Source organism: Panthera leo, chromosome E3 (assembly GCF_018350215.1).
Source record: "Panthera leo isolate Ple1 chromosome E3, P.leo_Ple1_pat1.1, whole genome shotgun sequence".
In the NCBI taxonomy this organism is placed as follows: domain Eukaryota; kingdom Metazoa; phylum Chordata; class Mammalia; order Carnivora; family Felidae; genus Panthera; species Panthera leo.
This window is the reverse complement of record NC_056694.1, coordinates 37,726,531-37,752,049: the sequence shown is the minus strand read 5'-3', so window position 1 is coordinate 37,752,049 and position 25,519 is coordinate 37,726,531. Positions and strand designations below refer to the sequence as shown.

The 25,519-nt window shown below is 48.7% G+C and overlaps 1 long non-coding RNA gene across 9 annotated transcripts in view; it reads right to left on the bottom strand.

Annotated features, from left to right (window-relative positions):
* Positions 1 to 25,138, bottom strand: part of LOC122209488 — a 37,172-nt gene extending 12,034 nt beyond the window's left edge. For 8 of the 9 annotated variants that reach the window (XR_006197630.1, XR_006197627.1, XR_006197629.1 and 5 more), the window contains exons 1-3: positions 24,790 to 25,138; positions 23,144 to 23,385; positions 17,586 to 17,723 (exon numbers count right to left, since the gene is read on the bottom strand). This is a non-coding gene — a long non-coding RNA (uncharacterized LOC122209488). Of the gene's footprint in view, positions 1 to 17,585; positions 17,724 to 23,143; positions 23,386 to 23,519; positions 24,628 to 24,789 lie in introns of those variants that run through there. The other variant, XR_006197632.1, reaches the window with a different exon arrangement.
* Positions 25,139 to 25,519: the final 381 nt, after the last annotated feature.

Sequence of the window (25,519 nt, the reverse complement as noted above, 5' to 3'; positions counted from 1 at the left end):
AGGAGAGAGAGAATCTTAAGCAAGCAGGTTCTGCGCTCAGCCCGACATGGAACTTGATCCCACAACGCTGGGATAACGAACTGAGCCAAAACCAAGAGTCAGACGTTCAACCAACTGAGCCATCCGGGTGCCCCTACAGAGACTTTTTAAAACTTAGCTAAGGTGGCCAGCTGCCAGGAGACTAAGGTGAGGCTGGTGCCACATCCCCCACCAGCACAGCACCCAGCCCCCCTCCTTCTGAGCCCCTCCTCCCCCCACAGGCTCCAGCTTCCCCCAAGGATCCTGCCCTTCAACACCAGGGAACTAAGCAGCTCTCCCTGTCTTCCCTTCCCATGTGTAGGCCGCGCTCATTGAGCCAGGGGCCTCTGCGTCCTCACCCTCAGCGTCCAGCCCTGGAAGCACACGCGCATGCACGGGATTGAATCTGACTCCTCCAGCCTGGCTCGGAAGTTTGGATGCAGCCAGCAGCCGAGAAGTGTTGGCTGAATAAACGAGCAAATCCAGTGACATTTTTACATCTCGCAAATGCTAATTGCCTTTGGGTACTCACTGATTATGCTCTAAGTTTAAAAATTAGGACACTGGGGGACGCCGGGGCGGGGGCTCAGTCAGTTAAGTGTCCAACTCGGTTTTCGGCTCAGGTCATGATCTCATGGTTTGTGAGTTTGAGCCCCACATCGGGCTCCACGCTGACAGCACGGAGCCTGCTTGGGATTCTCTCTCTAGCCCTCCCATGCCCCTCTCCTGCTTATGCTTGCTTTCTCGCTCTCACTCTCTCTCTCCCTAAATAAATAAACTTAAAAAAATTAGGACACTGACTGTATGACAGGCACCTATTTTTTATTGTAGTAAAATACAGGTAAAATTTACCATTTTAACCATTTGTGAGTACCAGTTCTATGGCATGAAGCACATTCACAATGACATACAACTCTCACCACCATCCACCTGAAGAACTTTTTCATCTTCCAAAGCAAAATTCCACCTCCATTAAACACAAACTCCTCGTTTCCCCTCCCCCAGTCCCTGGCAGCCACCTTCCTACATCGGCTCCATGAATTTGACCGCTCTAGGGAAATCATTCAGTATTTGTCTTTCCATGTCTGACTTACCTCACTTAGCACGTCTTCAAGGTTCATTCATGTTGTAGCACGTGTCAGAATCACATTTTTTTGTTTGTTTGTTCACTTATCTGTTTTGAGAGAGAGAGCAAAATTTCCCGGGGGAAGGGCAGAGACAGAGAGAAAGAGAGAGAGAGAGAGAGAGAGAGAGAGAGAGAGAGAGAGAGAGAGAAGCCCACGCAGGCTCCACATAGTCAGTGTGGAGCCCAACGCGGGGCTCAAACTCACGAACCGTGACATCATGACCTGAGCCAAAATCAAGAGTCGGTCACTTAACTGAATGAGCCACCCGGGAGCCCCAGAATCACACAATTTTTAAATTTTTTTTTTTCAACGTTTTTTATTTATTTTTGGGACAGAGAGAGACAGGGCATGAACGGGGGAGGGGCAGAGAGAGAGGGAGACACAGAATCGGAAACAGGCTCCAGGCTCCGAGCCATCAGCCCAGAGCCTGATGCGGGGCTCGAACTCACGGACCGCGAGATCGTGACCTGGCTGAAGTCGGACGCTTAACCGACTGCGCCACCCAGGCGCCCCTTTTTTTTAAATTTTTTTTTTTCAACGTTTTTTATTTATTTTTGGGACAGAGAGAGACAGAATCACACAATTTTTAAAGACATCAACTTTTTGATGACCTCCTATTGTGGGCAGGGTTCCAGCTAAAAGTGAACAAAGGTAAATGACAGTCGCTGCTCCAACGCCGAATCTACGAATCTCCACATGAAAGGGTCCGATGTGCTACTAAATGAGAGACCACCAACACAGCTGGCCTTCCTCATCACCCTTGAAAATGGCTTTCTACACTCCAGCCTGCAGACTGCAGACTATTTTCCAGGTGAATCTAGCAATTCCAGAAGAAAGTTTACAAATGAAATTGGCTAATGGGAGAAGTTTCAGGCCACACTGGGGCTATGACTAAACAACAGATACAAGTCTTCTGTCCTCTCCTTGGGTCACGCTCTGGAACAGCATGAAGTGGCCACTTAGTCTACTGCTCTCCCAGGAAATTCTAAAAGGTGCCAAGACTCTCCATACAGTAAGACTTCCCCTTCGCCACCCACCACCACTACTGTGCCTGCTGGGTGGCCACTTAGAAGGCCTTGGATGGGATGCGGGTCTGAGCTCCACAGTGGCGGGAAGTAGAGTCAGGGAGGTGGCATTTATTTTTGAACTTCTGCTCGAAGCCAAGTACCACGCTAGGTGCTTCCACACGTAGTATCTCAATGAATAATCTCAACGATCAAGGACAAGAGATGCCATCACCTCATGTTCACAAATGCAGAAACTGAGGCTCAGATGAGCCACGAGACAGACCACCCAAGGACACACAGCTAATTAGTATCAGAATTAGCAAACAAATTCGAGCTTGTCAACCTCAAAGCTGTTTTCGTTCACCCATGATGCCTCTCCTTCCGTGATGGGGAGTGATGCCTTCCTCATCTCCAGCCCCGCCCCCTGCTCCCCCACCGAAGACCCCAGAGGTACATCTTGAGAAAGACACCAGTGATAGGACCAGCGAAAAGCACAAGGAAATGTGTCACCCTCCACCCCACAGGAACCATAAAGGGGGCTGGGGAGTCCCTCCAAAGAGGACTATCTGGAAAGGACAAGACTTCTATGAGCCCTTAAATGACAAGGGAGCAAATTCCTACAGCACTGACAGCTTAAGCACGGGCAGGGCTTCTGACTCAAATGAAGAATGCTCAGGCAGCTTTCCTAATTATAATGATGGTTGAGTCATAAGAAGAAAGAAAAGTTGGCTCCAAGCTGATTCTCAGAGAAAGGTGCCCTCTGTGAAGTGCCTGAGTAGGCGTCTCCTGCAGCCGTATCCCCCACTCTCTCCTCCAATCCTGATGCCACACCTTCTGGCACTTTCTTGTGGGTAGAGGCTGCAAAAAAGCAGGCGGCCTATCCCAACAGGCTTGGGAGAACTCGCTTTGGCCAACCAAATGATTGGTGAGGGTTTTGGCTGGAAAGGCATTTCCACATGGCGAAATGGAGCGTGGCTGCTCTTGGATACAAGCCACAGTATAATGTGAGGGGCAACAGCAACTCTGACAGAAAAACCTATCCCCACGGATGTCAATACTCCTGAGATTTCACCTTTAAATATGTCTTTCTTGGGGCACCTGGGTGGCTCAGTCGGTTAAGCATCCGACTTCCGCTCAGGTCATGACCTCACGGTTCATGTGTTCAAGCCCCGCATCAGGCTCTGGGCTGACAGCTCAAAGCCTGGAGTCTGCTTCAGATTCTGTCTCCCTCTCTGCCCCTCCCCGGCTCTCTCTCTCTCTCTCTCTCTCGCTCAAAAATAAACATTTTTTTAAATTTAAAAAAAAATGTCTTTCTCATAAAGTTATCAGCCTTATAACTATTACAAATTCACTGTTATCCCAATCAAAATCCCAGCATTGTTTTTCCATGGGACTTGACATAATTCACCTTAGATTCATATGGAAGATCATTGACTAAAGAATGTCTAAGAAAATGTGAAGAAGAAAAACCAAGTGGGAAGACTTTATACTCCTGGTATCAGAAATTATTGTAGCACTATAACGATTAAGGCAGTGTGTTTCTTTTTTTTTTTTTCTTTTAGCATTGAGAATCCTTTATTCAGTTATTCCCTATCACAAGAATATTTTAGGGTACCTGAAAAGAAAATATCAAGAATTGTCTCTCCTGAAGAAAGTTATAGGACTCTAAATATAGTTGCAAAAATATTCCTATTTCAAATAATTCTTAGGACAAAGAATATAGAATTTTGTTATGCTACTAAGCATATTGATTTACATAAAATTTCAAAAACATTAAAAACTTTTGAGACATGGTATTCTGCTAATACATGTTTTAATTGATACTTAAAAAATCCCAGTATAATATTTTTTATACAAAAAAATGCAGAGATCTTAGGTGATAAAAGAGTTGTGACAATTGTTTACACTGCTGTGATCACAGAAAACAACATATACAAGTATTTCATCATATTAGAAAGTTCTTCTGTGTCTCTTTTTCTGTTCCCTCATCTCCCTCACCTTAAAAGCCACTACTCTCACACTTCCATGACTATATGTGAGTTTATGTTTGGGAATTTTATTTAAATAAGATTATACAGTACTTAGTCTTTTATGACAAGTTTCTTTCACGCAGTGTAATTTTAATGTTTATATAATTTATTAAATTTATTTTTTTTAATTTATCTCCAAATTAGTTAGCATATAGTGCAACAATTATTTCAGGAGAAGATTCCTTGATGCCCCTTACCCAGTTAGCCCATCCCCCCTCCTACACCCCTTCCAGTAACCCTCTATTTGTTCTCCATATTTATGAGTCTCTTATGTTTTGTTCCCCTCCCTGTTTTTATATTATTTTTGTTTCCCTTCCCTTGTTCATGTTTGTCTCTTAAAGTCCTCATATGAGTGAAGTCATATGATTTTTGTCTTTCTCTGACTAATTTCGCTTAAGATAATACCCTCCAGTTCCATCCACATAGTTGCAAATGGCAAGATTTCATTCTTTTTCATTGCCAAGTAATACTCCATCGTATATATATACCTCATCTTCTTTATCCATTCATCCGTCGATGAGCATTTGGGCTCTTTCCATACTTTGGCTATTGTTGATAGTGCTGCTGTAAATATTGGGGTATATGTGTCCCTTTGAAACAGCACACCTGTATCCCGTGGATAAATACCTAGTAGTGCAATTGCTAGGCCATAGGGTAGTTCTATTTTTAGTTTTTTGAGGAACCTCCATACAGTTTTCCAAAGTGACTGCACTAGCTTGCATTACCAAGGACAATGTGGTTCTAATAGCACAGGGGTTGACAATGGACCAATGAACTGACTAGAGAACTCAAAACCCATTCAAATATGGAAACTTGATAAATATCAGAAGTGGCTGTACATATTGGAAGAAGTGTCGACTGTTCAAAGTGTTGGTATTACATAAAAAAGTCTTTCTTTGGGCTCCTTTCCCCAGGAGAAGTCTTCTTGGGAGAAGAACATTCATCACCTCCTGGTAAAGTGTCAGGCACAGAATTAAATGGATCTTGAAGGTCACATTATCCTCCTCAGGGTAGGAGTCTCTGAGTATCTGCTTGTATATTCCAGGGATGTGAAAAGCATAATCAGGGAAGGAAGGCTGTTCCATGGATATATGGCTCCTGTAAAGTTCTTTGTATTAAGCCAAAATATTTTCCCATAGCTTTTCCCCCTCCCCATATGGTACTGGGGACAAAGGTCCATCTTCAAGGCTGTCTAGCAAGCCCTCGAGCATCTCCTGAGGACTCCAATTCTCTCAGTCATGCTTGTGGCAGGACGTTCAATGCACATCCCCCCACCCCAACTTCCAGGATGCCTCTGATGGGCCCACTCCAAATTATCAGTAAGACTTCTGCCTGTGTATGCTATTTGTGTACACACACACACACACACACACACACACCCTAGTAAGGGAGGGAAAAGCAAAAGGCTCCAAACTGAGGTAACACAACAGACCCAAAGGGAGACTCAGATGTGTTAGCTGGGTGTTCCTGGATGTAAGAAGTAGCAGTTCTCTCCAGTTAGCTCATGCAAGTGGGCGGGCAATATGTTAGACTACTTGTGGAAATATGGAACAGAGGAGCCTTAGCCATAGGGCCAGCCCTCAAGGACCGCTTGGAAAAATAAAACCTGAATTTTATGAGAAGATCAGGAATCCCAAGAAAGTAAGGCTTCTACTGGAAATCCAAGGCAGCTGTGGAAACCAGGCCATCTGGTAGACCCCCAGGCAGCAGGCCTTCACAGACCCTGCTCCAGCGCTCTGCCATCAGAATCAGTCAGAGTTCTCCTCTCATACTCTGCTTCTTCCCATCCATCTCTTCTCTTCTCCTCTTCCAAGGATGTGGTTGATTCTGCCGAAGTTCCCAGTTCACTAAGGCACAGCTCTCCTAGCCAGGACCCTGCGGAGGTCACTGGCCACTGCTGCTCAGGTAACAGCCAACGGAGGCTCATCAAGAGCTGGAGGCACTGCAGTTTCTCTAGGTGGGGAGGGGGATGGGGAGAGAGTGAGCAGGACCAGCCTGTGCCTGACCTTCATAGTACAGCTGGTGCCCAGAAGGGACGACTAAAAAGGTGTTCGTCTCAGTTCGTGGAGGGAATAAGAGAACACAGACTCTTGGCTGTTATGTCCTCAGAGAATAGGCTTAATTCTGAAATCCAGATGGAGGGGACTCACTAAGAAACATCCCGTGTGACCAGCTGCTTCTTGTTGGTGATCAACCCAAAACAGCAGCCCCAGTGTCTACCCATCTACCACCTTTTCATCCCTCTGTGGTGTCCAGTTTCCTCTATTACAATACAAATGCCACTTAGAAATAAATTTAACCAAAGATGTACAAGACTTCTTTGCTAAAGACCACCAAATGTTATTGAGGAAAATAAAAGACCCAAATAAATGTACAGATGTACCATGTTCATGGATTGTAGGACTCAATATTGTTAAAATGTCAATTCCCTCCAGATTGATCTATAGATTCAGTGTAATCCCAATATAAATTCCAGAAGGAATTTTTCTAGAAATTGACTAGCAGCCAATTAGGTAGAAATTTAAGTAGTCAATTTTGTAGAAATAAGAAGGACTAGAATAGCCAAAATAGTCTTAATAAAGAATAAAGTTGAAGGGCTTATAGTAGCTGATTTTAAGATTTACTACAAACAACAATAATCGAGACAGTTTGGTATTAGCATGAGGGTACACAAAGACACCAATGGAACAGGAAACATCATCCAGAAATAGAACTACACATATATGATCAATTGATGTTCAACAAAGAAAGCAAGATAATTCAATGGGGAAAGACAAATATCTTCAACAAATGGGATGAAAAAATTATCTACCCAAAAGGGAAAAAATGAACCACAACTCCATGTATCACATGGAAAACTTAAGCTGGATCCTAGACATAAAGGAAATACAGCATCTTAAAAAAAAATAGAAAATATTGGGGCTTCTGGGTGGCTCAGTCAGTTAAGCATCCGACTTCAGCTCAGGTTATGATCTTGCAGTTTGTGAGTTTGAGCCCCACTTCGGGCTCTGTGCTGACAGCTCAGAGCCTGGAGCCTGCTTCGGATTCTGTGTCTCCCCCTCTCTCTGCCCCTCCCATGCTCATGCTCTGTCTCTCAATAATAAATAAACGTTAAAAAAATTTTTTTTAATTGAAAATATCTCCATGACCTTGAAGTAGGCAAACACTGCTAAGGCAAAACACTAAAAGCACTAACCATTAAAAAAAAATTTATAACTAAAATTCGTTTAAAAAATTTAAAATTTTCAACACCCCAACCCTAATAGCTACAATTAAACAGACTGACAACACCGAGGCACCTGGATGGCTCAGTTGGTTAAGTGTCCAACTTCAGCTCAGGTCACGATCTCACAGCTCATGAGTTCGAGCCTCATGTTGGGCTGTTGCTGACAGCTCAGAGCCTGGAGCCTGCTTCAGATTCTGTGTCTCCCTCTCCCTCTGCTCCTCCCCCACTCGCACTCTGTCTTTCTCTCTCTCAAAAATAAATTTTAAAAACACCAAAAAAATAAAAATAAAAAAAACAGATTGACAACACCAAATGTTAGTGAAGATATGGAGCAACCAAAACTCTCATATAGTGTTGATGGGAGTGTGAAACGATATAACTAATCTGGGAAAAAAGTCTATCAGTTTGTCATAAAACTAAAAATACAACTGTACACCGAACAATTCCATTTCTAGGTAAAAAAAAAAGTAAACATATGTCCCCCGGGATACTTTTACAAGAATATCCACACCAGTTTTGGGGCGCCTGGGTGGCTCAGTGGGTTAAGTGTCTGACTCTTGATTTCGACTCAGGTCATGATCTCACGGTCTGTGAGTTTGAGCCCCACGTCATGCTCTGCACTGACAACCTGGAGCCTGCTTGGGACTCTCGGTCTCCCTCTCTTTCTGCCCCCACCCACTTGCAATCTCTCTCTTTCTCAAATGAACATTAAAAAAAAGAATAGCCATACCGGTTTTATGCATAATATCTATAACTTGGAAACAGCCCAGCTCTCCATCTATAAGAAACTATGGTAAAGTCATTCTACTCAGGAGAAAAGAAAAAAAAAAAAAACCACATAACAATATGAGCAAATCTCAAAAACCTTATGCTTGGTGAAAGAAGCCTTACACAGATGAGTACCTAATATGTGATTCCAATTATAGGAAGTTCTTGAACAGACATGATTGGAAAAAGACACCACTGTGGCTGCCTCTGGGGGTCGAGTAGGACTGGGAGGAGGCATGGAAGCACTTTCTGGGGTGCCGGGAATGTTCCAGGTCTTTGTTTTAAAATAACAGTTTCATGGAAATAATATGTCAAACACCATGGCGTTCACCTCTTTAATGGGTACAATGCTGTGGGTTTTGGTATATTCACAGAGCTATGCAACTATCACCACTGTCTAGTTGCAGAGGAAACCAGATACCCACTAGCTCAGCCCCAACCAATCCCCCCCACCGCCCTGCCCAGCCCTAGAGAGGCCCCCTCACACCATTCTGTCAACCATCCATCTGCTTTCTGCCACAACAGATTTGCCTATTCTGGGCACTGCATAAGTGGACTCACACACTCGGAGGCCTTTTGCATCTGGCACTTTCACTCAGCATCATGTTTTCAAGGTTCATCCACACTGTAGTGGGTACGAGAGCTTCCTTCCTACTGCTGAGCAACATTTGGTTGTATGGATAGACTACATTCTGTTCACCCATTCATTGATCATTTCAGTTGATGGACATTTGGAGAGGTGCTTAACTGGAAAAGGTACAAGGGAACAAACTTTCTGGGGTAATTAACATAGCAGTTACATGAGTGTATGTATTAGTCAAAGTTATTGAACTGAGGACTTAAGATACGTGCATTTTATTTTAGTGAGGAAACTATAATTCAAAAAAAGGGGCCCAAGAAAGAAAAGAATAAAGAAAGAGAGAATCCAGGGAGGAAGGGAGGGAGGGAGGGAGGAAATGAGGGAAGAAAGGAGGAAGAATGGAAGGAAGGAAGGGAGGGAAGGAGGGATGGAGGGAGGGAGGAAGGGAGAGAAGAAAGGAGGGAGAATGGAAGGAAGGGAGGGAGGGAGGGAGGGAAGAAGGGAGGGAGGCAGAATGGAAGGAAGGAAGGAAGGGAGGAAGGGAGGAAGGAAGGAAGGGAGGGAGGGAGGGAGGGAGGAAGGAAGGGAGGGAGGGAGAGAGGGAGGAGGGAGGGAGGGAGGCAGGCCGGCCGGGCCGGGAGGGAGGGGAAATCACCCAGGCCAACAGCCCTGGTTTCCTGTGGGCTGTAGCAACTGCTCCTAGTAAGCGTTGGGCTGTGCCAGTATCATCCCGTGACCCTGAGAAAATCAGAGCATGCTGCTCGCAGGGCACAGCGCCTGCGGAGAACCCGCCTTGTGCTGCCAGCTTGCTGGAGAAGGCACTCAGCTGGGCTGCAGGGTGTCTGCTTTGGGCTGGTCCACCCCCACGTGGGCCGGAGTCTGAGCACACTCCCTTTTGCCTGCCATGCAGCTGGTGGGCATGGCAGTTCTAGCTCTTGATGTAAATCGATACACTCACGGCTGGCTTGCCATTCAGTCCCTAGGGAGGAAGGAGAAGTTCCCGCACTGGGAGGAAGGAGGCGGCAGCCGGCAGGGAAGGAGGCCTGAGGACTTGGCCACCACTGCATCGAGACACCCTGGCCAATGAATACTCTGTCTCCTGGTCAAAAGACACCTAGTATTCTGCAGGTTAAAGATGGTCAAACAGCAGGCATTTTCATTCCGCTCAACCCTTAGGCCATCCACTGGTTGTAAGATTCTGTGCGGGGCTGGCGACCCTCTGTTCTAATTGTGTTTGGGGTGGGGGTGGGCAGCTGGGCACATGCAGAAAAAAATAAGTGATAATAAATAATCTGAGGTGGCGGACGCCAAGTGCCGTGCCAGTGCGGGCTACAGATCACACCGTGAAAGCTCAAACAGCAGAGAAGCCACTTCATGCCAATCTGTCACCACATGCTAAGTGCCGGGGCCCGGGAAGCCAGGATTGATCAGGGGTGGCCCCACGCTCCAAGATGCTCCCTCGTGGTCCAGGGGTGCAGACTAACTTGCAAACCCAGAATTGGAAAGCACCATGGCCGTCATTAGAGTGACGGGGCGTCTGAGTTCTGCCAATCTGGAGCTTCTGGCTGACAGTGTGGGCAGCACAGTGGGAGAGGGGAGACAGGTGAGGTCAAACTGGGGACATTCCAGACAGGAGAAAGAAAGGCCCTCCCAGTATCTGCACAGAAGTGGAAAGATACACAGACCAAGGAAGGTCTCAGTTTGACCAGAGACATGCTCACGGTCGGCACAGCTACAGGAACGAAGGCTGAGGAGCATCAGGCTGGAGGGAGAGGGGGCTTGGGGAAGACTTCTTGGAAGAGCCAGCCAGCACGAGGCCCCGAATGATGGGAAGAAGCAAGCCATGCAAACAGGAACACACAGCAGAAGCTGGGTCTCTGGGTGGGGGTCCTGCACAGGGTAGGGTGAACAATGCCCCCCGAAAGAGGCCTACCTCCTAATCCCCCCAAACCTGTGGATATGTCACCTAACATGGAAAAGGGGGCTCTGTTTATGTGATAGAGTTAAGGGTCTTGAGAAGGAGAGATTATCCTGCATTACTCATTGGGCCCAATATAAACACAAGGGTCCTCGTAAGAGGGATGCAGGAGGTCGGAGTACAGAGTAGAGGAGACCACAGGAGTCAGAGGCTGGGGTGACAGGAGGGAGGGGCCGCAAGCCAAGGAATGCAGGCTGACTTCAGACTCTAAGAGGCAAGGAAATGCAGGGGTGCCTGGATGGCTTGGTCGGTTGAGTGTCCGACTTCGGCTCAGGTCATGATCTCACAGTCCGTGAGTTCGAGCCCCGCGTCGGGCTCTGTGCTGACAGCTCAGAGCCTGGAGCCTGTTTCAGATTCTGTGTCTCCCTCTCTCTGTGACCCTCCCCCGTTCATGCTCTGTCTCTCTCTGTCTCAAAAATAAATAAAACGTTTAAAAAAAATTAAAAAAAAAAAAAAAAAAAGAGGCAAGGAAATGCAAGCCTCCAGAAGGAACACAGACCTGCAGACACCTTGGTTTCCAACATGTGAGACTCATCTCAGACTTCAGACCCCAGAACTGCAGGATAACATAATTGTGTTGTTTAGAGCCACTCAGTGTGGTAACTTGTTACAGTAATAACAGGAAACACACACTGCAGAATCAGTGGGAATGCAACTTACACATAGCCCCTACATATCCCCTCTTCCCAGCCCCAACAGATACATTTACTTCCCTCCGGAGATTTCATGCCATCAAAAAGAGTCTGAATGCAGAAGCATGGTTAACAAATGTGGTTACATTATCTGCTACTTTGTTTGTTCATCACTTAGCAAATGACAGGAACAGAGCGAGGTCTGTGATCCATACTGACATCCCTGCCCCCAGCGAGCTCAGAATCCAGTGGGGGGTGCAGACATGTCAACAGCCAGTCACCACACAAGGTGACAAACCCTTAATGGAGATAGGAAGAGGGGAACACGGCAGCACAGGGGAGAGCCAGCTGGTGTGGCTTCCCGAGAATGGAATGGTCCAACACAAGGAGTCTTGGCTGCGCGACGAGGCAGGATGAGGGGGAAGGCAGGCAAATGGAACTGCATTTAGCAGAACGGAGGTGGCAGGAGATACGGCTGGTCTGGGGGAACGGCAGGTGAAGTGAGCGTGGCCAAAACAGGGACCAGAGGCTGGGACAGGTGCTTCCTGATTACAAGGTGGAAACAACTGCTTCATGGCCACCTTCTCAGCCCTGCCTCGGTGAGATTAAAAGGCCAGGAGCTGCAGGAAGATTCGAGGCAGAGATGGGTGAGGGCTCGAGGGGCAGCCCTGGTGCAAACACAACATGAGCCTTCAAGCTCCAAGAGACAGCACAGCACCCAAAGGAGACATTCCAGGTAGGGAAGACCACCCGGCTAAGCACTCTGACCCTGTCCGCCCCGTGTGACACCTCGTCCTTCGATTCATCGCACTGCAGGTGACATTGCCACTACATGCAGACTTCGGGGTGCCCTGCGTCCCTGTTGCCCCTGGCACCAAGAGACAACACAGTCTTCCCATTGCTTACTTTCATGAGCAACCTAAGGAGGAGGTGATTCCCAACCTGGGAACAGCCTGGCTCCTGACCTGAGCCATCCCCAGATGGCTGGTATCACCCAGGACAAGGAACGAGCCAACAACGGCCACAGCGCTGAAACACTACTGCATGTGGGCGTGGCCAGACGACATTTGGTCACAAGGGTGAGGACACGTGGAGATGGAAGTGATGCAAAGAAGAACAGAAGGGAAGCACAGAGGGAAGGAGGAGAAGAGAGGGGGCAACGAGGACAGAGGTGGAGAGCCAGAAGAGTGGACACCTGCCCTTGCACAAGGGACGCAGTTCAGGCTGTCCCAGACAGAGAGCTTTCTAGGACCCCCGACCTCAGGGGACAAGATCTGTGCCACGGCAGCATTGCAGGCTGTGAAGCCACAGGGACACAGTCAGGCCTCTAACCCAGTGAGGCCACACACCTCACCCGTCATGCAAATCAGAGCAGAGGAACGTGAGAAACTGTGTTAAATACCAAGGGGAAAATTTTGCAAATAGTTTTTTTGAATTGTCACTGCTTAAGTGCGAAGGCTCTCAAGTCTGAGAAGCAACATTTCATTCTCTCTGAGCCCTCAGAAATTAAAAAAAAAGGAGAACTCACTGTACTCGGGAAACCTGCGTTGGTGTGGGCCCACGCTCGGCAGAACGTGGCAGAGGGGGGTGGGCAAAGTTACGGAGCTCCTCGGGACAGTTTCCACTCCAGATGGTGCGGGCGTGGAAGCTTCGAGGGCTGAGCGGGCAGGGGAGAAAGCAAACCAGGAGAGAAGCCCACTCGGAACAAAGGGACAGGAGCACCGTGGGGAAAGGCCAACGATTCAGCTCAGGTGCACAGAGGCGCCCTGGTGTCCACCGTCCCGGCTGTTCCTTTGCCATGAAGGCTCCAGAACCAGAGGCTGTGGGCCGGGCAGGCCGGGGAACTGGGAACTCTGGCTCTATTATCACGAATCGGCCCGCAGCCCTGGACCAGCCGCCTCCTCTCTTGGATCCGCTACCTTATTTTGCAAAGGATGGTGTGTGGCGGGCTGACACTCTTTCTGGGAATGTCTGGGACCTACAGAAGCACCACTGCTGGACGAGAGGGGCTTGACAAACCTCTGTCCCCGATCCTGCCCAAATATGTTTCTAGCACTTCTAACCTTCAGGTATTTGCCGTTTTCCCTGTAGCTTCCTTGGCCGCTGACCTTTCTTACTGGGCCAGGAAGCTTGCAAGGGGCCCCCTCCTCCAGATTTATCCGGGACAGACGGGCTGGGTCAGAATCGTGCAGAGCGAAGCCTCAGCAAAGCTCTCCATACACCTGCAATTCTATGACTGAAGCCTTTCAAAGGCTCTCAGCCTGAGAAAGCACAAGGTCTTGGTGAGGTTTCCTGGCCGGCTCGGGGCTGGCTTCATGCCACAGTAACATGCCCAGGGCTGCATGGGCTAGAACCACTTCAGGCTCCTCTTCCCCAACCCTTGAAAAAACCTCGATTCTTATGCCCTCAAAACCCTGCTCTGCTCAGACTGCTGTGACCAGACGCAGAACAGGTGTGGGAATGGCGGAGGAGCACTTTTAGGGCCCTACGTAATACAGCTCAGGCAACCGCTTGCCCCTTTCCTGGTGGCATCCGCCAACCGTGATGTTCTCCCTCCCGTAAGCCCCTGCAAATCCGGGGTGAGGGCGTGAGGCCCAGAGACACCCCAGGCTGGTGGATTCTGCCACTTTCCACTTCTGCCAAATACAGAGGTTTGCTCATCCCCACAGATGCGGTAAGGAGGTCCCCCCGGGTTAGAAGAACCTAAGACAGAATCAGACTGAAGGAATAAAACTGGATTAGGGAAACCGGAGGGAGACGGGGTGACTGGAACTCTGGGTAGGAATGCAGATTCACCACAACTGGGTGAGGTTCACTCCTGCTCCGCAGAGCTGGCTAATGAAACAGTAACATTCGCTCTTATCGTGGGTACTGGTTTACTTCTATGTTCAAAAGGCAGCATTTGAAGAGAGTTGTTGAGAGATACTTCACATGGTATAAAATTTGCCCATTTAAACTGCACAATTCAATGGCTTTTAGTATGTGTGCAGAGTTGTGAAACCATCACCACTAAGTTTAGAACATTTCATTACCCCTGAAAAGAAAGCCCATACCCAGGAGCACTCAGGGCCCCTGCTGTTCCCCCGGACCCACCGGCCCTGGGCAAACAGTAATCTGCAGAGCATTTTACCCCGACACGCACTTTCCCTACCGTGAGGGTATGTGATGCAGCAGATGACAGGGGTGTCTTAATCCAAGATCTCATGACCCACAAACAAATGGCCAACAAGCACAAGAAAAGACATTCAACATCACGGATCCTTAGGGGAATGCAAATCAAAGCAACAACGAGATACCACCTCACACCCATTCAGGATGGCTATTGTCCAAAAAACAGAAAATAGCAAGTGCTGGTGAGGATGTGGAGAAATTGGAACACCTGTGCACTGTTGGCGGGAATGCAGAATGGTGCACCCACCGTGGAAAACAGTATGGTGGTTCCCTCAAAAACTAAAAATAGAATTACCATATAACCCGGAAACTGCACTTCTGGGTATATACCCAAAATAATTGAAAGCAGGATCTTAGTGGGGCCCCTGGGTGGCTCAGTTGGTTAAGTGTCTGACTCTTGGTTTTGGCTCAGGTCATGGTCTCCTGGTTCTTGAGTTTGAGCCCACATAGGGCTATATGCTGGCCGTGTGGAGTCTGCTTGGGATTCTCTCTCCCCTCTCTGCCCCTCTCCCACTCACGCATGCTCTCTCTCTCAAAAATAAATATAAAAATTTTTTTTAATGTTTATTTATTTTTGAGAGAGAGACAGATTGCAAGTGGGGGAGGGTGAGAGAGAGAGGGAGACACAGAATCCAAAGCAGGCTCCAGGTTCTGAGCTGTTAGCACTTAGCCCGATGTGGGGCTTGAACTCCTGAACCGTGAGATCATGACCTGAGCTGAAGTCGGACACTCAACTCACTGAGCCACCCAGGCACCCCAAATAAATAAACATTTTTAAAAAGCAGGATCTTAGAGAGACATTTGCACACTCATGTTCATATAATTATTATATACACAGAATTATTCTCCATAGCTAAAAGATGAAAGCAACTCAAGGGTCCAACAACTGATGAGTAGATAAACAAATGTGGTATATACATACAATGGATACTACTCCTCCTTAAAAAGGAAAATTCTGACACGTGCCACATCATGCAGAAACCTTGGAGCCACTGTGCTCACTGAAAGAAGACACTCACAAAAAGACAAATATACTGTATGATTCCACTTACATGAGGTACCTAGAGTAGTAAAATTCATAGACAGAAAGTACAGTGGTGGTTGCCAGGGGATGGGGGATGGAGTGTTTTATAGATACAGAGTTTCGGTTTTCCAAAAGGAAAAGAATTCTGGAGACGGTGGTGGTGATGACTGCAGAGGAATATGAATGTACTTAATGCCCCTGAGCTGTACACTCAAAACAATGGTTAGGATGGTACTTAAGGCTACCTGTCAGTCGACTTTATGCTAATCAAAAGGAGACTGTCCAGGTGGGCCTCACCTAATCACACTTAAGTCTTTAAAACCAAAGGGTTTTGGGGGCACCTGGGTGGCTCAGTCAGTCGAGCATCTGACTCTTCATTTCAGCTCAGGTCTTGATCCCAGGTCCTGGGATCGAGCCCCGTGTTGGGCTCTACACTCACAGGGCAGAGCCTGCTTGGGATTCCCTCTCTCTCCCTTTGCCCCTCTCCTCTACTGGCACTTTCTCTCTCTCTAAAATTAAAAAAACAAAAAACAAAAAAAGCAAAGGGTTCTCTCCTGCTGATAACAGAAGAGGAAGTCAGAGATTCAAACCAAGGGGGGATCTGAGGCCCCACTGCTGTACTGAAGATGGAGAGGACACATGGCAAAGACTAAGAGTGGCCTCCATGAGCTGGGGGCAACGCCCAGCTGACAGCTACCATGTTCTGCCTGGACGCATGACCAGCACGGCCAGCAGAGGTGGGAGATAATGAGTCGTGTTAACCCGCTAAGTTGGATCATTTGTTAGAAAGCAATAGAAGACTGATTGGATCTCCTAATTGGGGCCAGAAAGGGAAAGAAGACATTTTAGGGAGCAGAGAGGACTCTCAGTGATTGACTTTGTCTTTTTCACATATCTCCACCTCCTCTAGAAAGCCTCCCCCGCCACCCTCCCGAGAGCCTTTGCAGATCCTCGCCTCTGTCTTCCTCTGTAGGTAATTATCTGCCACTCCCTTGGCCCTGCGCACAAGGGCCTGCCAGCCGGAATCCCCAGTCATCTCGCTTTCTCAAATCTGGTCTAAGGACTTCCAACACAGAAGCCACAACTTGACCTTTTTCATCTTTCCCAAAGCTCCCAGTACAGGGCCAAGCACACTATAAACTAGCTCACAAATTCTTGTTCACTAAGCCATTTCCTTTCAGTTCCAATGACCAGCAAGGCCAATGAAGGCATTCAAACCTGATGTGGCCACAGGCACATGGAGAGCCTTTCCCCTAAGACTGGCTTCACCACCACCTGAGAGTAACAAAGCACCGAGATGGTGATACCCCATTTCTGAAGCCTGACTTTTCATTAACACTAGCCAGTCAGGTTTTCCAGCATGAGTTGGGCTACCATTTCTCTGAAGTTTTTTTTTTTTTTTAATGTTTTTCTACAACTGAAATTTGCCAACACAGAGGAAGTAAGAATAGGATGACATGAGGTCCCACAAAATGTGCTACCTGTGTTTTGTTCCACAACAACCTTACCCTGAATGCCTGTCAAGTCCAGACAGCATGGTGAGACCCCAAAAACAGAGAGCTAAATCACAATAGCCCCTACTCTTGGGCTGTCATCCAAGTATCCCCTGAGCACAGAGGTCATAGCAGAATCTTTGACACTTTGGAAACTAGGAGGTTGGATTTCTTCAGGTCGGACCACAGAATCAGGTCTCCTACAGGCAGGCAATGGGTGGGGTTCCCTTCTGCATTCTGTCCTGCTCCAGGGACTCTGGGGACGCCTTCTGTGCCCCACCCTGGACTCCAATAACACGCATATGATGTCACTGTCTAGATGTGCAACAGTCTTGGCCAATTTTATCCAAAGCCCTCAAGCACAGATTAAAAAGTAAATCCATAGCATTTGGACAGACCTTTACAGTTTACAAGCCACTGTCATATTGTCTCATTTGATCCTCCCAGGAGCCCTAGGAGGTAGGAGGAGTAGATTATCATCGCCCAATTACAGATGAGGAAACTGAGGCTCAGGGAGCTGAAGTGACTTACCCAGAGTTACCTGGTTTGGAAGCCAAAAAACCGTGTTCTTCCACGTTGGATCTAGTCTTTGGGCCGAAATGGGAACTCAGCACAGACAGGCTAGGCTCTCCCCAGCTGGCCTTCACAGCTGGTGCCTTGAGAGTTTCTCTATAGAAAGAGTGAAGGAGAGGCTGGGAATCAGGAACAAAAAGAAAGTACAATGGTGCCTCATATTCTAGTAATATTTCATCTTTTTCAAAGAACTCACATATTTCTTGTCTCATTTGGTTCACAGAACAATCCCATAAGGTGAACAAGACAAGCATATCGTCATCAAAACTTGGATCAGAACTAGTCCCCAACTTTTCTGATTCCAAGACTCTTTCTATAAGATAAGGGACAGAATCCTTACCACTGAGACCCTCCTTTCGTCCCTTTGGCCCTGAAGGGTCAAGACCAAGAGACCACTGGATACCCTTCTCTTGTGTGGCCACACAGGTCCAACTTACAGTGACCTTTCATTTCCCTATGTGATCCCCTGCCAGAAACTGGGCCCAGAAGGCAGGCCCCTCCCCCTTCTGGTTTTAGGACTGCTTTTACAGAACCGATGTTTTTTTAAGTTTATTTCTTTTCAGAGACAGAGAGAGAGCGTGCGAGTGCGCACACGTGTGGGGGAGGGGGAGGGAGAGGGGGGGAAGAATCCCAAGCAAGCACCACACTGTCAGCATGGAGCCTGATGTGGGGCTCGAACTCACAAACCGTGAGATCACGACTTGAGCTGAAACCAAGAGCTGGACGCTTAACTGACTGAGCCCCCCAGGCGCCCCACAAAACTAATCTTATGTAACCGATACACCAGGGGGAATGGAATCTGCTAGACTATTGCTCACCCGCTGAACACACATTTTCTGAGCAGGGTATCACTCTAGGCTACTCACTGGGAGTTTGAGAAATACCTCAGGCATATTCCCTGCCTAACAGAAGCTCACAATCTTGATCTAGTGGAACTGGCGAAAACACAAACACGTACATGACAAGGTACACGACATTCACTAGTACATGACAAGATGGAACAAATATCACAACACAGTTATAAGCAAAGGGCTGCATGCAGATCAGCATCATGCTGGCTGGTGGGAAGGAAGAGTCTTCATGAAAAAAGAGGTGTTGGGCGCCTGGGTGGCTCAGCCAGTTGAGCTTCCAACTTCGGCTCAGGTCATGATCTCACAGTTTGTGAGTTCAAGCCCCGCATCAGGCTCTGCCATCAGTGCAGAGCCAGCTCTCCGATCCTCTGTCTAGCTCTCTCTCTGCCTGTCCTCTGCTCTTTCTCTCTTTGTCTCAAAATAAATTTAAAAAACTTAAAAAGTAAAAGAAAAAAGAGGTGTTTAAGCGGAAGGATGACTGGAGAATCTTGACAAGTAGGAAGATGCAGGCTGTGAAAACAGCACTAACATTTGGGAACTAAGGATATAGTCCCTTGTGAGGGCAGCATGAAGTCCACTTGGCCCCCGACCTCCCACTGAGGCTGGCTGGGATCCAGCTTAGACCCCCAGCTAGATCTAGGCTGGATCCTGCCCCCATCCCAAGGGAACCCAGGAGACTGGGGCCACTTGCTCCGTCCGCCAGGTTCTGTGGACTTGCAGCCCCACCCACCAAATGTTAACTGCCCTCTTCACAACTCATCTCTTCCGCTCTCTAGTTGGTTCTCACATGTGTCTTGCATTCCCAACTAGACTAAAATACTGGTCTCCTAATTCCTTGAGAACATAGCAAGGCGTGCCTATATTCCATCCCAGCCAGCATGAGGTGGGCACACAGTAGGCCCAACAACCTGTTTGTTGACTGGCTGCCGAAGTCTACAGGCCCAAGTATCACGACAACTGTACAAACAGGTAGACAAGAAGGGGCAGTACTTGTAACCCTAGCCTGGGATTACAGGGAAGGGGTTAGCAGAAGACACATTATTTCTGGCTTTAAGGTTACATTTTATAGAACTGATCTAAATTTAAATCAAGGGGCTTAGACTTGTGGGGTCACTCTGGGGGGACTGCCCTGTATTTCACATTCTGTTCTCTCTTAGACCAATGTCCCAAGGTCTCCTTAATCCATTTTTCTAGTTCCTGCTTGTAAACATCTTCCAATGAAACATAATGTCTCATAGTTCCTCTTGAAAAGAGTTACAGAAAGGCTGGCATAGTTGCCATTTCCAGTCTAGAGACTGGAGGACGATGCCAGAGGTGAGAGCAGAGTCAGGGCAAGAGGTGGGGGTGGCGAGGACCCCAGGGCACAGTACAGCCTCCTAGTGGTTGGTCTCCAAGGAGCCGAAGTCTCAGCTGAAGTGCTGGGTGGACAGACTTTACAAACAGGGAAACTGGATAGGGTCAAAACCCAAACAGGTCACAGCACACCCAGAATGGAGCATGGGCAAGCAATGAACATCATCAGCTAGGAGTTGGGGGATGGGGTAGGTGAAAAGAACCAAATGCCCAGGTGGGTTCAGAGGCACAGAATTTTAGTTTTAGGGATTTTTCTAAGCCAACCCTCTTTAATCCCACAGGTGGGGTCCTCAAAAATTTCTTTCCTGGGGCACCTGGGTGGCTCAGTTGGTTAAGCGCCCGACTTCAGCTCAGGTCATGATCTCACGGCTCAGTAATTTGAGACTGTGTTGGGCTCTGTGCTCACATCTCAGAGCCTGAAGCCGGCTTCAGATTCTGTGTCTCCCTCTCTCTCTGCCCCTCCCCCACTTGCACTCTGTCTCTCTCTCTCTCTCTCAAAAATAAACATTAAGAAATTCACACCAAAAACAAAAACAAAAGTTATTTCCTGTGATAGTCTAACCCTGTCCTACTCAGTGTCTCTCTGCGTCTTTGACCTTCCACTTCATCCTCCATATTGCTGCCAGACTGATCTTTCCACAACACAGATCAGTTCAGTGTCTCCCCTCCACATTCAGAAGGTCCGAAGTCAGCGTGACCCAGTAAGGCCTTCTCTGCTAGACCCAGACAGGGTTTGGAGTCTTATCTCCTCTCTACACCCCACTGACGTCATTCCCCCCAACAACGTCCTGCACAACACTCTCCAAAGTTGCAAGACTTACTCCTGTCTGCCAGGAGAATCCCAATTCCAAGGTCCAGCTCAAATGTGTCCTGTTCAGTTAAATCTTCCCTGTGCTCATTCATTCCCCCGGGAAAGATGTGTTTACTTTCTCCTCCATGCTCCCAAAACACCTCCATAGAGCATTTATCACCCTGACTCGAACTGATTTTACAGAGACTGAGAGGCCACCAGGAATAGGGATTGGTTTTGCCTTCTCATTGCTCACCTTGTCCTTACTTTGCACGGCAGGAGTAGGTGGTCAAAACATGTTTACTGAAAGAAGAAACCTTTCCTTTTTTTTTTTTTTTAGTTTTCACTTTTAAGTAATCTCTACACCCAGTGTGGGACTCAAACTCACAACTCCGAGACTGAAAGTCGCTTGCTCTACGGACTGAGCCAGCCAGGTGTCCCAAACCCCTTTCCTTTATAGCCGCATAGTGAGTTCCTGGTGGGGCCCAGTTAAGGTCGCGGTTGTCTGATGCCCAGGTCAAGGCACTGCTTTCTAGGCTGCTTCTACCAGTTTTTCGTGAACACGCACCTGGATGGCTCCTTAGTGACCTGGACTTTCAGACACTGGGACAGTGACGGGCATCAACTGTCCCAAGTTAGCACCAAGCTGCTAACTGTAAAGAGAGACTCCTGTGTCTCTCCTGGGGAAGAGATTTGATTCGAAAAGGCTTTAAACCGAGCTGTAGGCGGCGACAGAGCAGGTGAGTCATCCCAGCCCACACCCGTTCTCTACCGAAGGGCCCCAGCATCTGTGTGTCTGGGGTCATATGGGAAATGGGTACTCTGAGCTGACTCGGGTCCCAGGGAGGGGGATGCTGACGTTATGGCCAAGGACCCTTCACCCATGGTGATGAAGCAGTAGTGATGGCCTTTATCTATGACAGCAAACATAAAGGGACTCAGCACAGGGGATGGCCTCAGAGAAGCTGCAGCCGTGGTAATGGCCAAGGGACGCACCTCGCCGCTCTTGGAGCCCCATCTGGACCCCTTGCACCCACACAGCCTGTCTCCACCGCCAGCCCTCACCCGTGTCACTTCATTTCCCTAAATTCAAAGCTCCTCAAGAGAAACACAAGGTGTCCTCCACCACCCATCCCCCAGACTCAACCAGGACATCTATACTGCAGTTGAATTTTGATTTAAGCAAACAGCATGTAAAGTTGAGGGATAAATCTTCATTTTACAAACTCTTTTCACCACCATGAGCTCCCCTAAGGCCTTCACTCACTGGGGGCTTACTTACCACGTGTAAGTTCCTCTGTTAGAAGCTAGAGAGATACGAACACCACTGCAGTACAGTCCCTGCCCTCAACCACGTAAGCAAGTTGCATATGCAAGTTACTGTACATGCAAGAAATAATGTGCTAAATCCTTCAGAGGAGGTTCACAAAGTGAGTCTGGGAATCTGGAGGCGAATGAGTTTAGAGGGACATCGTTCAGGAGATGGCACAGAAGCTTTAGAGAACGGGCTGGATATTGCCACTCTGAAGCACGTCAAATGGCCTTCCATATGGAGGAGGTGTTGTCAGCAAAGGCCTGTGGGTGGAATCAAATGTCAGGCAGCTCCGTGTGGAAACCCACCAGGGCAGGCTGAAACAGCACATCCGACAGGCCCAAGCCCCAGGGGCACAGGCCAAGGCACAGGGAAAATGCTCCGAACAGCAAAGGTCAACATGAACGTAAATACTGCAGCAGCAGGACTTATTCCGGGCGAGAAGTGGGCCAGGATGGCCTTGGAATCCGGCCAGAGGTCAAAGGCCAGCTCTACCCTCAACAGCTGTGTGATCTTGAACAAGTTACCCAACCGAAGTCTAGGTCTTCCCGTCTGCAAGGCCGCTCCCCGACACTTCCCACCTAGTGTGTCACTAAGAAATGAAATGAGATGATGGAGAGGACACATGAGGCACGGTGGCAGGCAGGGCAAGTGATCAGTCTATGTGAGGCTCTTCTTCCTGGCTTGAGGAGCCTGGACAGTGAACAAGTGAAAGACTGTGTGGGGCCCTGGAGGAAGGAAGAGGCCAATAAAAGGGGATTCTAAAGCGAGGAGATGGTGAGGGAAGAGGGACTGCAGAGAAAGGAAACAAAGCCTCCACACTGAGCTTTCTGCTCCAGGGCAGGCCACCGTAGGGATGCTGCTAAAACTCCCCACCACGCTGGTAGGTGGTTTCTCCCTGAAGAACGCCGTGTTCCAGGATCGACACCAGTGATACAAGGAGCAGAACTGAGCTTGTAGGTGGAGCGATGGGTAGGAGCCGAGCAGAGATGAGGCAGCACGCTGGACCCCTGCCCAGATTGTGGGGGCATCAGAAATCAGGACTGGATCAAGATGGCACCGAGAGAGAAAACTGCTTAATTCCAAAAGCTTCCACTAGGAAAGCCCAGAAGTCCAAGGTTTTTTGCACATCTAGACACCTGATCTTTTAACCTGAATACCTGGCTCATTACAAGCCAGCAACAGAGATACCGCCAGGCACAGGACTCACCTCTGCAGAGAGCCTCCAGTCTCATGGAGGACAGGCACACTAAGGGTCTTCAGGGAGATTTGCCACCTAATCCTACGTGTGTTTGCTCCTTGTTCATTCGTGCATTCATTCACTCCGTCATCCACTGCACAAACATCCACGAAGGAACTACTACACCCAAGATAAGATCCCGGAGAGGCAGGTGTCCCGTTGGCTGTTCACATCTCCATTCCTCAAGTTGTTTCACTTGTCAGTTCCCTTATCTGTCAAATGGAGAAAACTGGGTTTATGGGAAAACGCAATGAGATAATGGACACGCACAATGCAGAGTAAGTGCTCAAGAAGTGTAAACTATTAATAAACGAGCAGAAGTAAGGTCACATGTTATATTGGATACCTTTCATTGCTCCTCTAGGTACTTTCTGCATCCTTTTCTATCCGTACTGTGTTCTGGAATTTTCCTGCATGGACTAATCAAGTCTCCTTTGCCCTCTGACTTCCCATGGGGTTTAGTACATGGAGAGCCTTGACAAATCAGAGGGGTTTTATTTCCTCCCAACTGCCTTCCTGAACCCCTTGACCTGAAGTCCTAGCTCTAGCAAAATGACCCTCCACACAGCCTCTCTGCCTCGAGGCGTAGAGATGGTAAGATCCCTCTGTTACAAGCCCCAGAACATTTCACTATCCACGGTTCTCTCCCTACACCCTGCCTCAAATTACCCATTCATAATGCGCCATCTGTTTCGTGCTGGCCCCTATTATATATGGGGTATGAGAGAGAGAATAGGCCTGGGAATCAGGAGACCTGAGTCCCACCTCTGCCACCAGCTGGTTCTGTGACCCTGAACGCTCTTTTACTAGGTGTCAGCGTCCTCATCTGTAAAAAGAACAGGTAGGACCACATAGCTCTTTTTTTGTATTACAATTCCCCGCCACTGCTGGGTGTTCCGTGAAGTTAAACCCAGAAAAGGGATGCAGATCAGGGAATAAGGCTTCCTAGTGCAGAGGGCAGGTTAGCCAACTCATTCTTACCCAGGGAGGGCACCTAACTCCTTTCCAAGGACTTCCCTTTTCCTCCCAGATTCCCCGGAGACCAACTGATCTCCACTCCAAACAAACAGCCAAGGAAACCCAGGAAATTACAAGTAAATTCTCTCCTTTCAGTAACCAACCAGCCAACCTCGATTTAGCCACACAGGCCCCTTCCCAGCTTCTGTTATGCACAGCGGGCCAAGCAGAGAGGCAGGTGCACACTCCCACCCAGGCATTCTCCACAGGGCTGCAAAGGGATATGATGCCCTCTCACAACTGGTGGGTATCCAGGGCAGAGGGAGCCACCCAAATCAGCATCCTGTCAGAAAACGTACAATTGAGGTCTGTCACTAGACATGTTTCAAAGAGAGGCTGAGGACCATTTCATGGGATATTACAGAATCTCTGGAATTCTTTTTAGCTCCTAAATTAGCGACTCAGGGAACCCCAGGAGCCATGAGAAAGACATTCTAATGAGAATATTACCCTCCCTAGCGCCCCCTACCCCCATCTGGAGTTTCACCTGCCCCAAGCGCTTTCCCATCTCCCCTCACCCAGAGGTAGGGCCAAGTGCCAGCATAAGGCTGGGTTTTTAATCCTTAAGGACAGAAGGAGAGGGCACTTTGGATACCAACTTCTAAGTTTCTGGCGGGGTAAGGGAGGCGGGATAATCTCTTAAAATCTCAGCTCCTGGGCTGGCCGCATGTGAAAACCACAACCTAATAACCGCCAACAACAATTTCTTCGACGTTCTTCACGTCCGGAAACCGTGGCCTCTCCCCACAACTCTGAAAGAGTTCAAACCCTTTCCTGGTTCCAAATCAAAACTTCCGAAAGCCTCCGGGCTTCCAGCGGCCAGACCGCGCACGGGACGGCTGGGGCCCAGGGAAGACACAGGCGGCGAAGCCCGCGGGCCGGGCGGGGAAGGGACGAACCCCAGCGCTGAGCCGCCGCCCTGGCCGCCTCGAAGCGCCTGTGTCCGCAGGAAGCACCGCCGTTCGCCTGCGCCTGCGCGAGTCTTGGCACGTGACTCGGGAGCGCGCGGCCCTGGAGGGGGCGGGGGAGGGACCACGGCCGCATGCGCGGGGCGGGCTCCCGCGGGCGGGGTTCGGCTGGGACTCAGCTCAGCAGCTCCCCCGGCGGTGGGTGCTGGGGTTCGCGGTGACGAGCCTCGCTCAGCGGTAGCGTTTTGCGCTGAGGAGCGGGCTTTCGAGACCACGCCAAGCTTGGCCAGGCGCTCGGTTCTCCCACCCTTTCGTTCCTGTTCCAAACCGCCCTGCTTTAGGGGCCTGTTTCCCCTCGAAGGCGAGGGGGTGCAGCGGGAAAAGCGGACCCGTCGGCGGTGAGGACGCCCGAGCCCGGAAG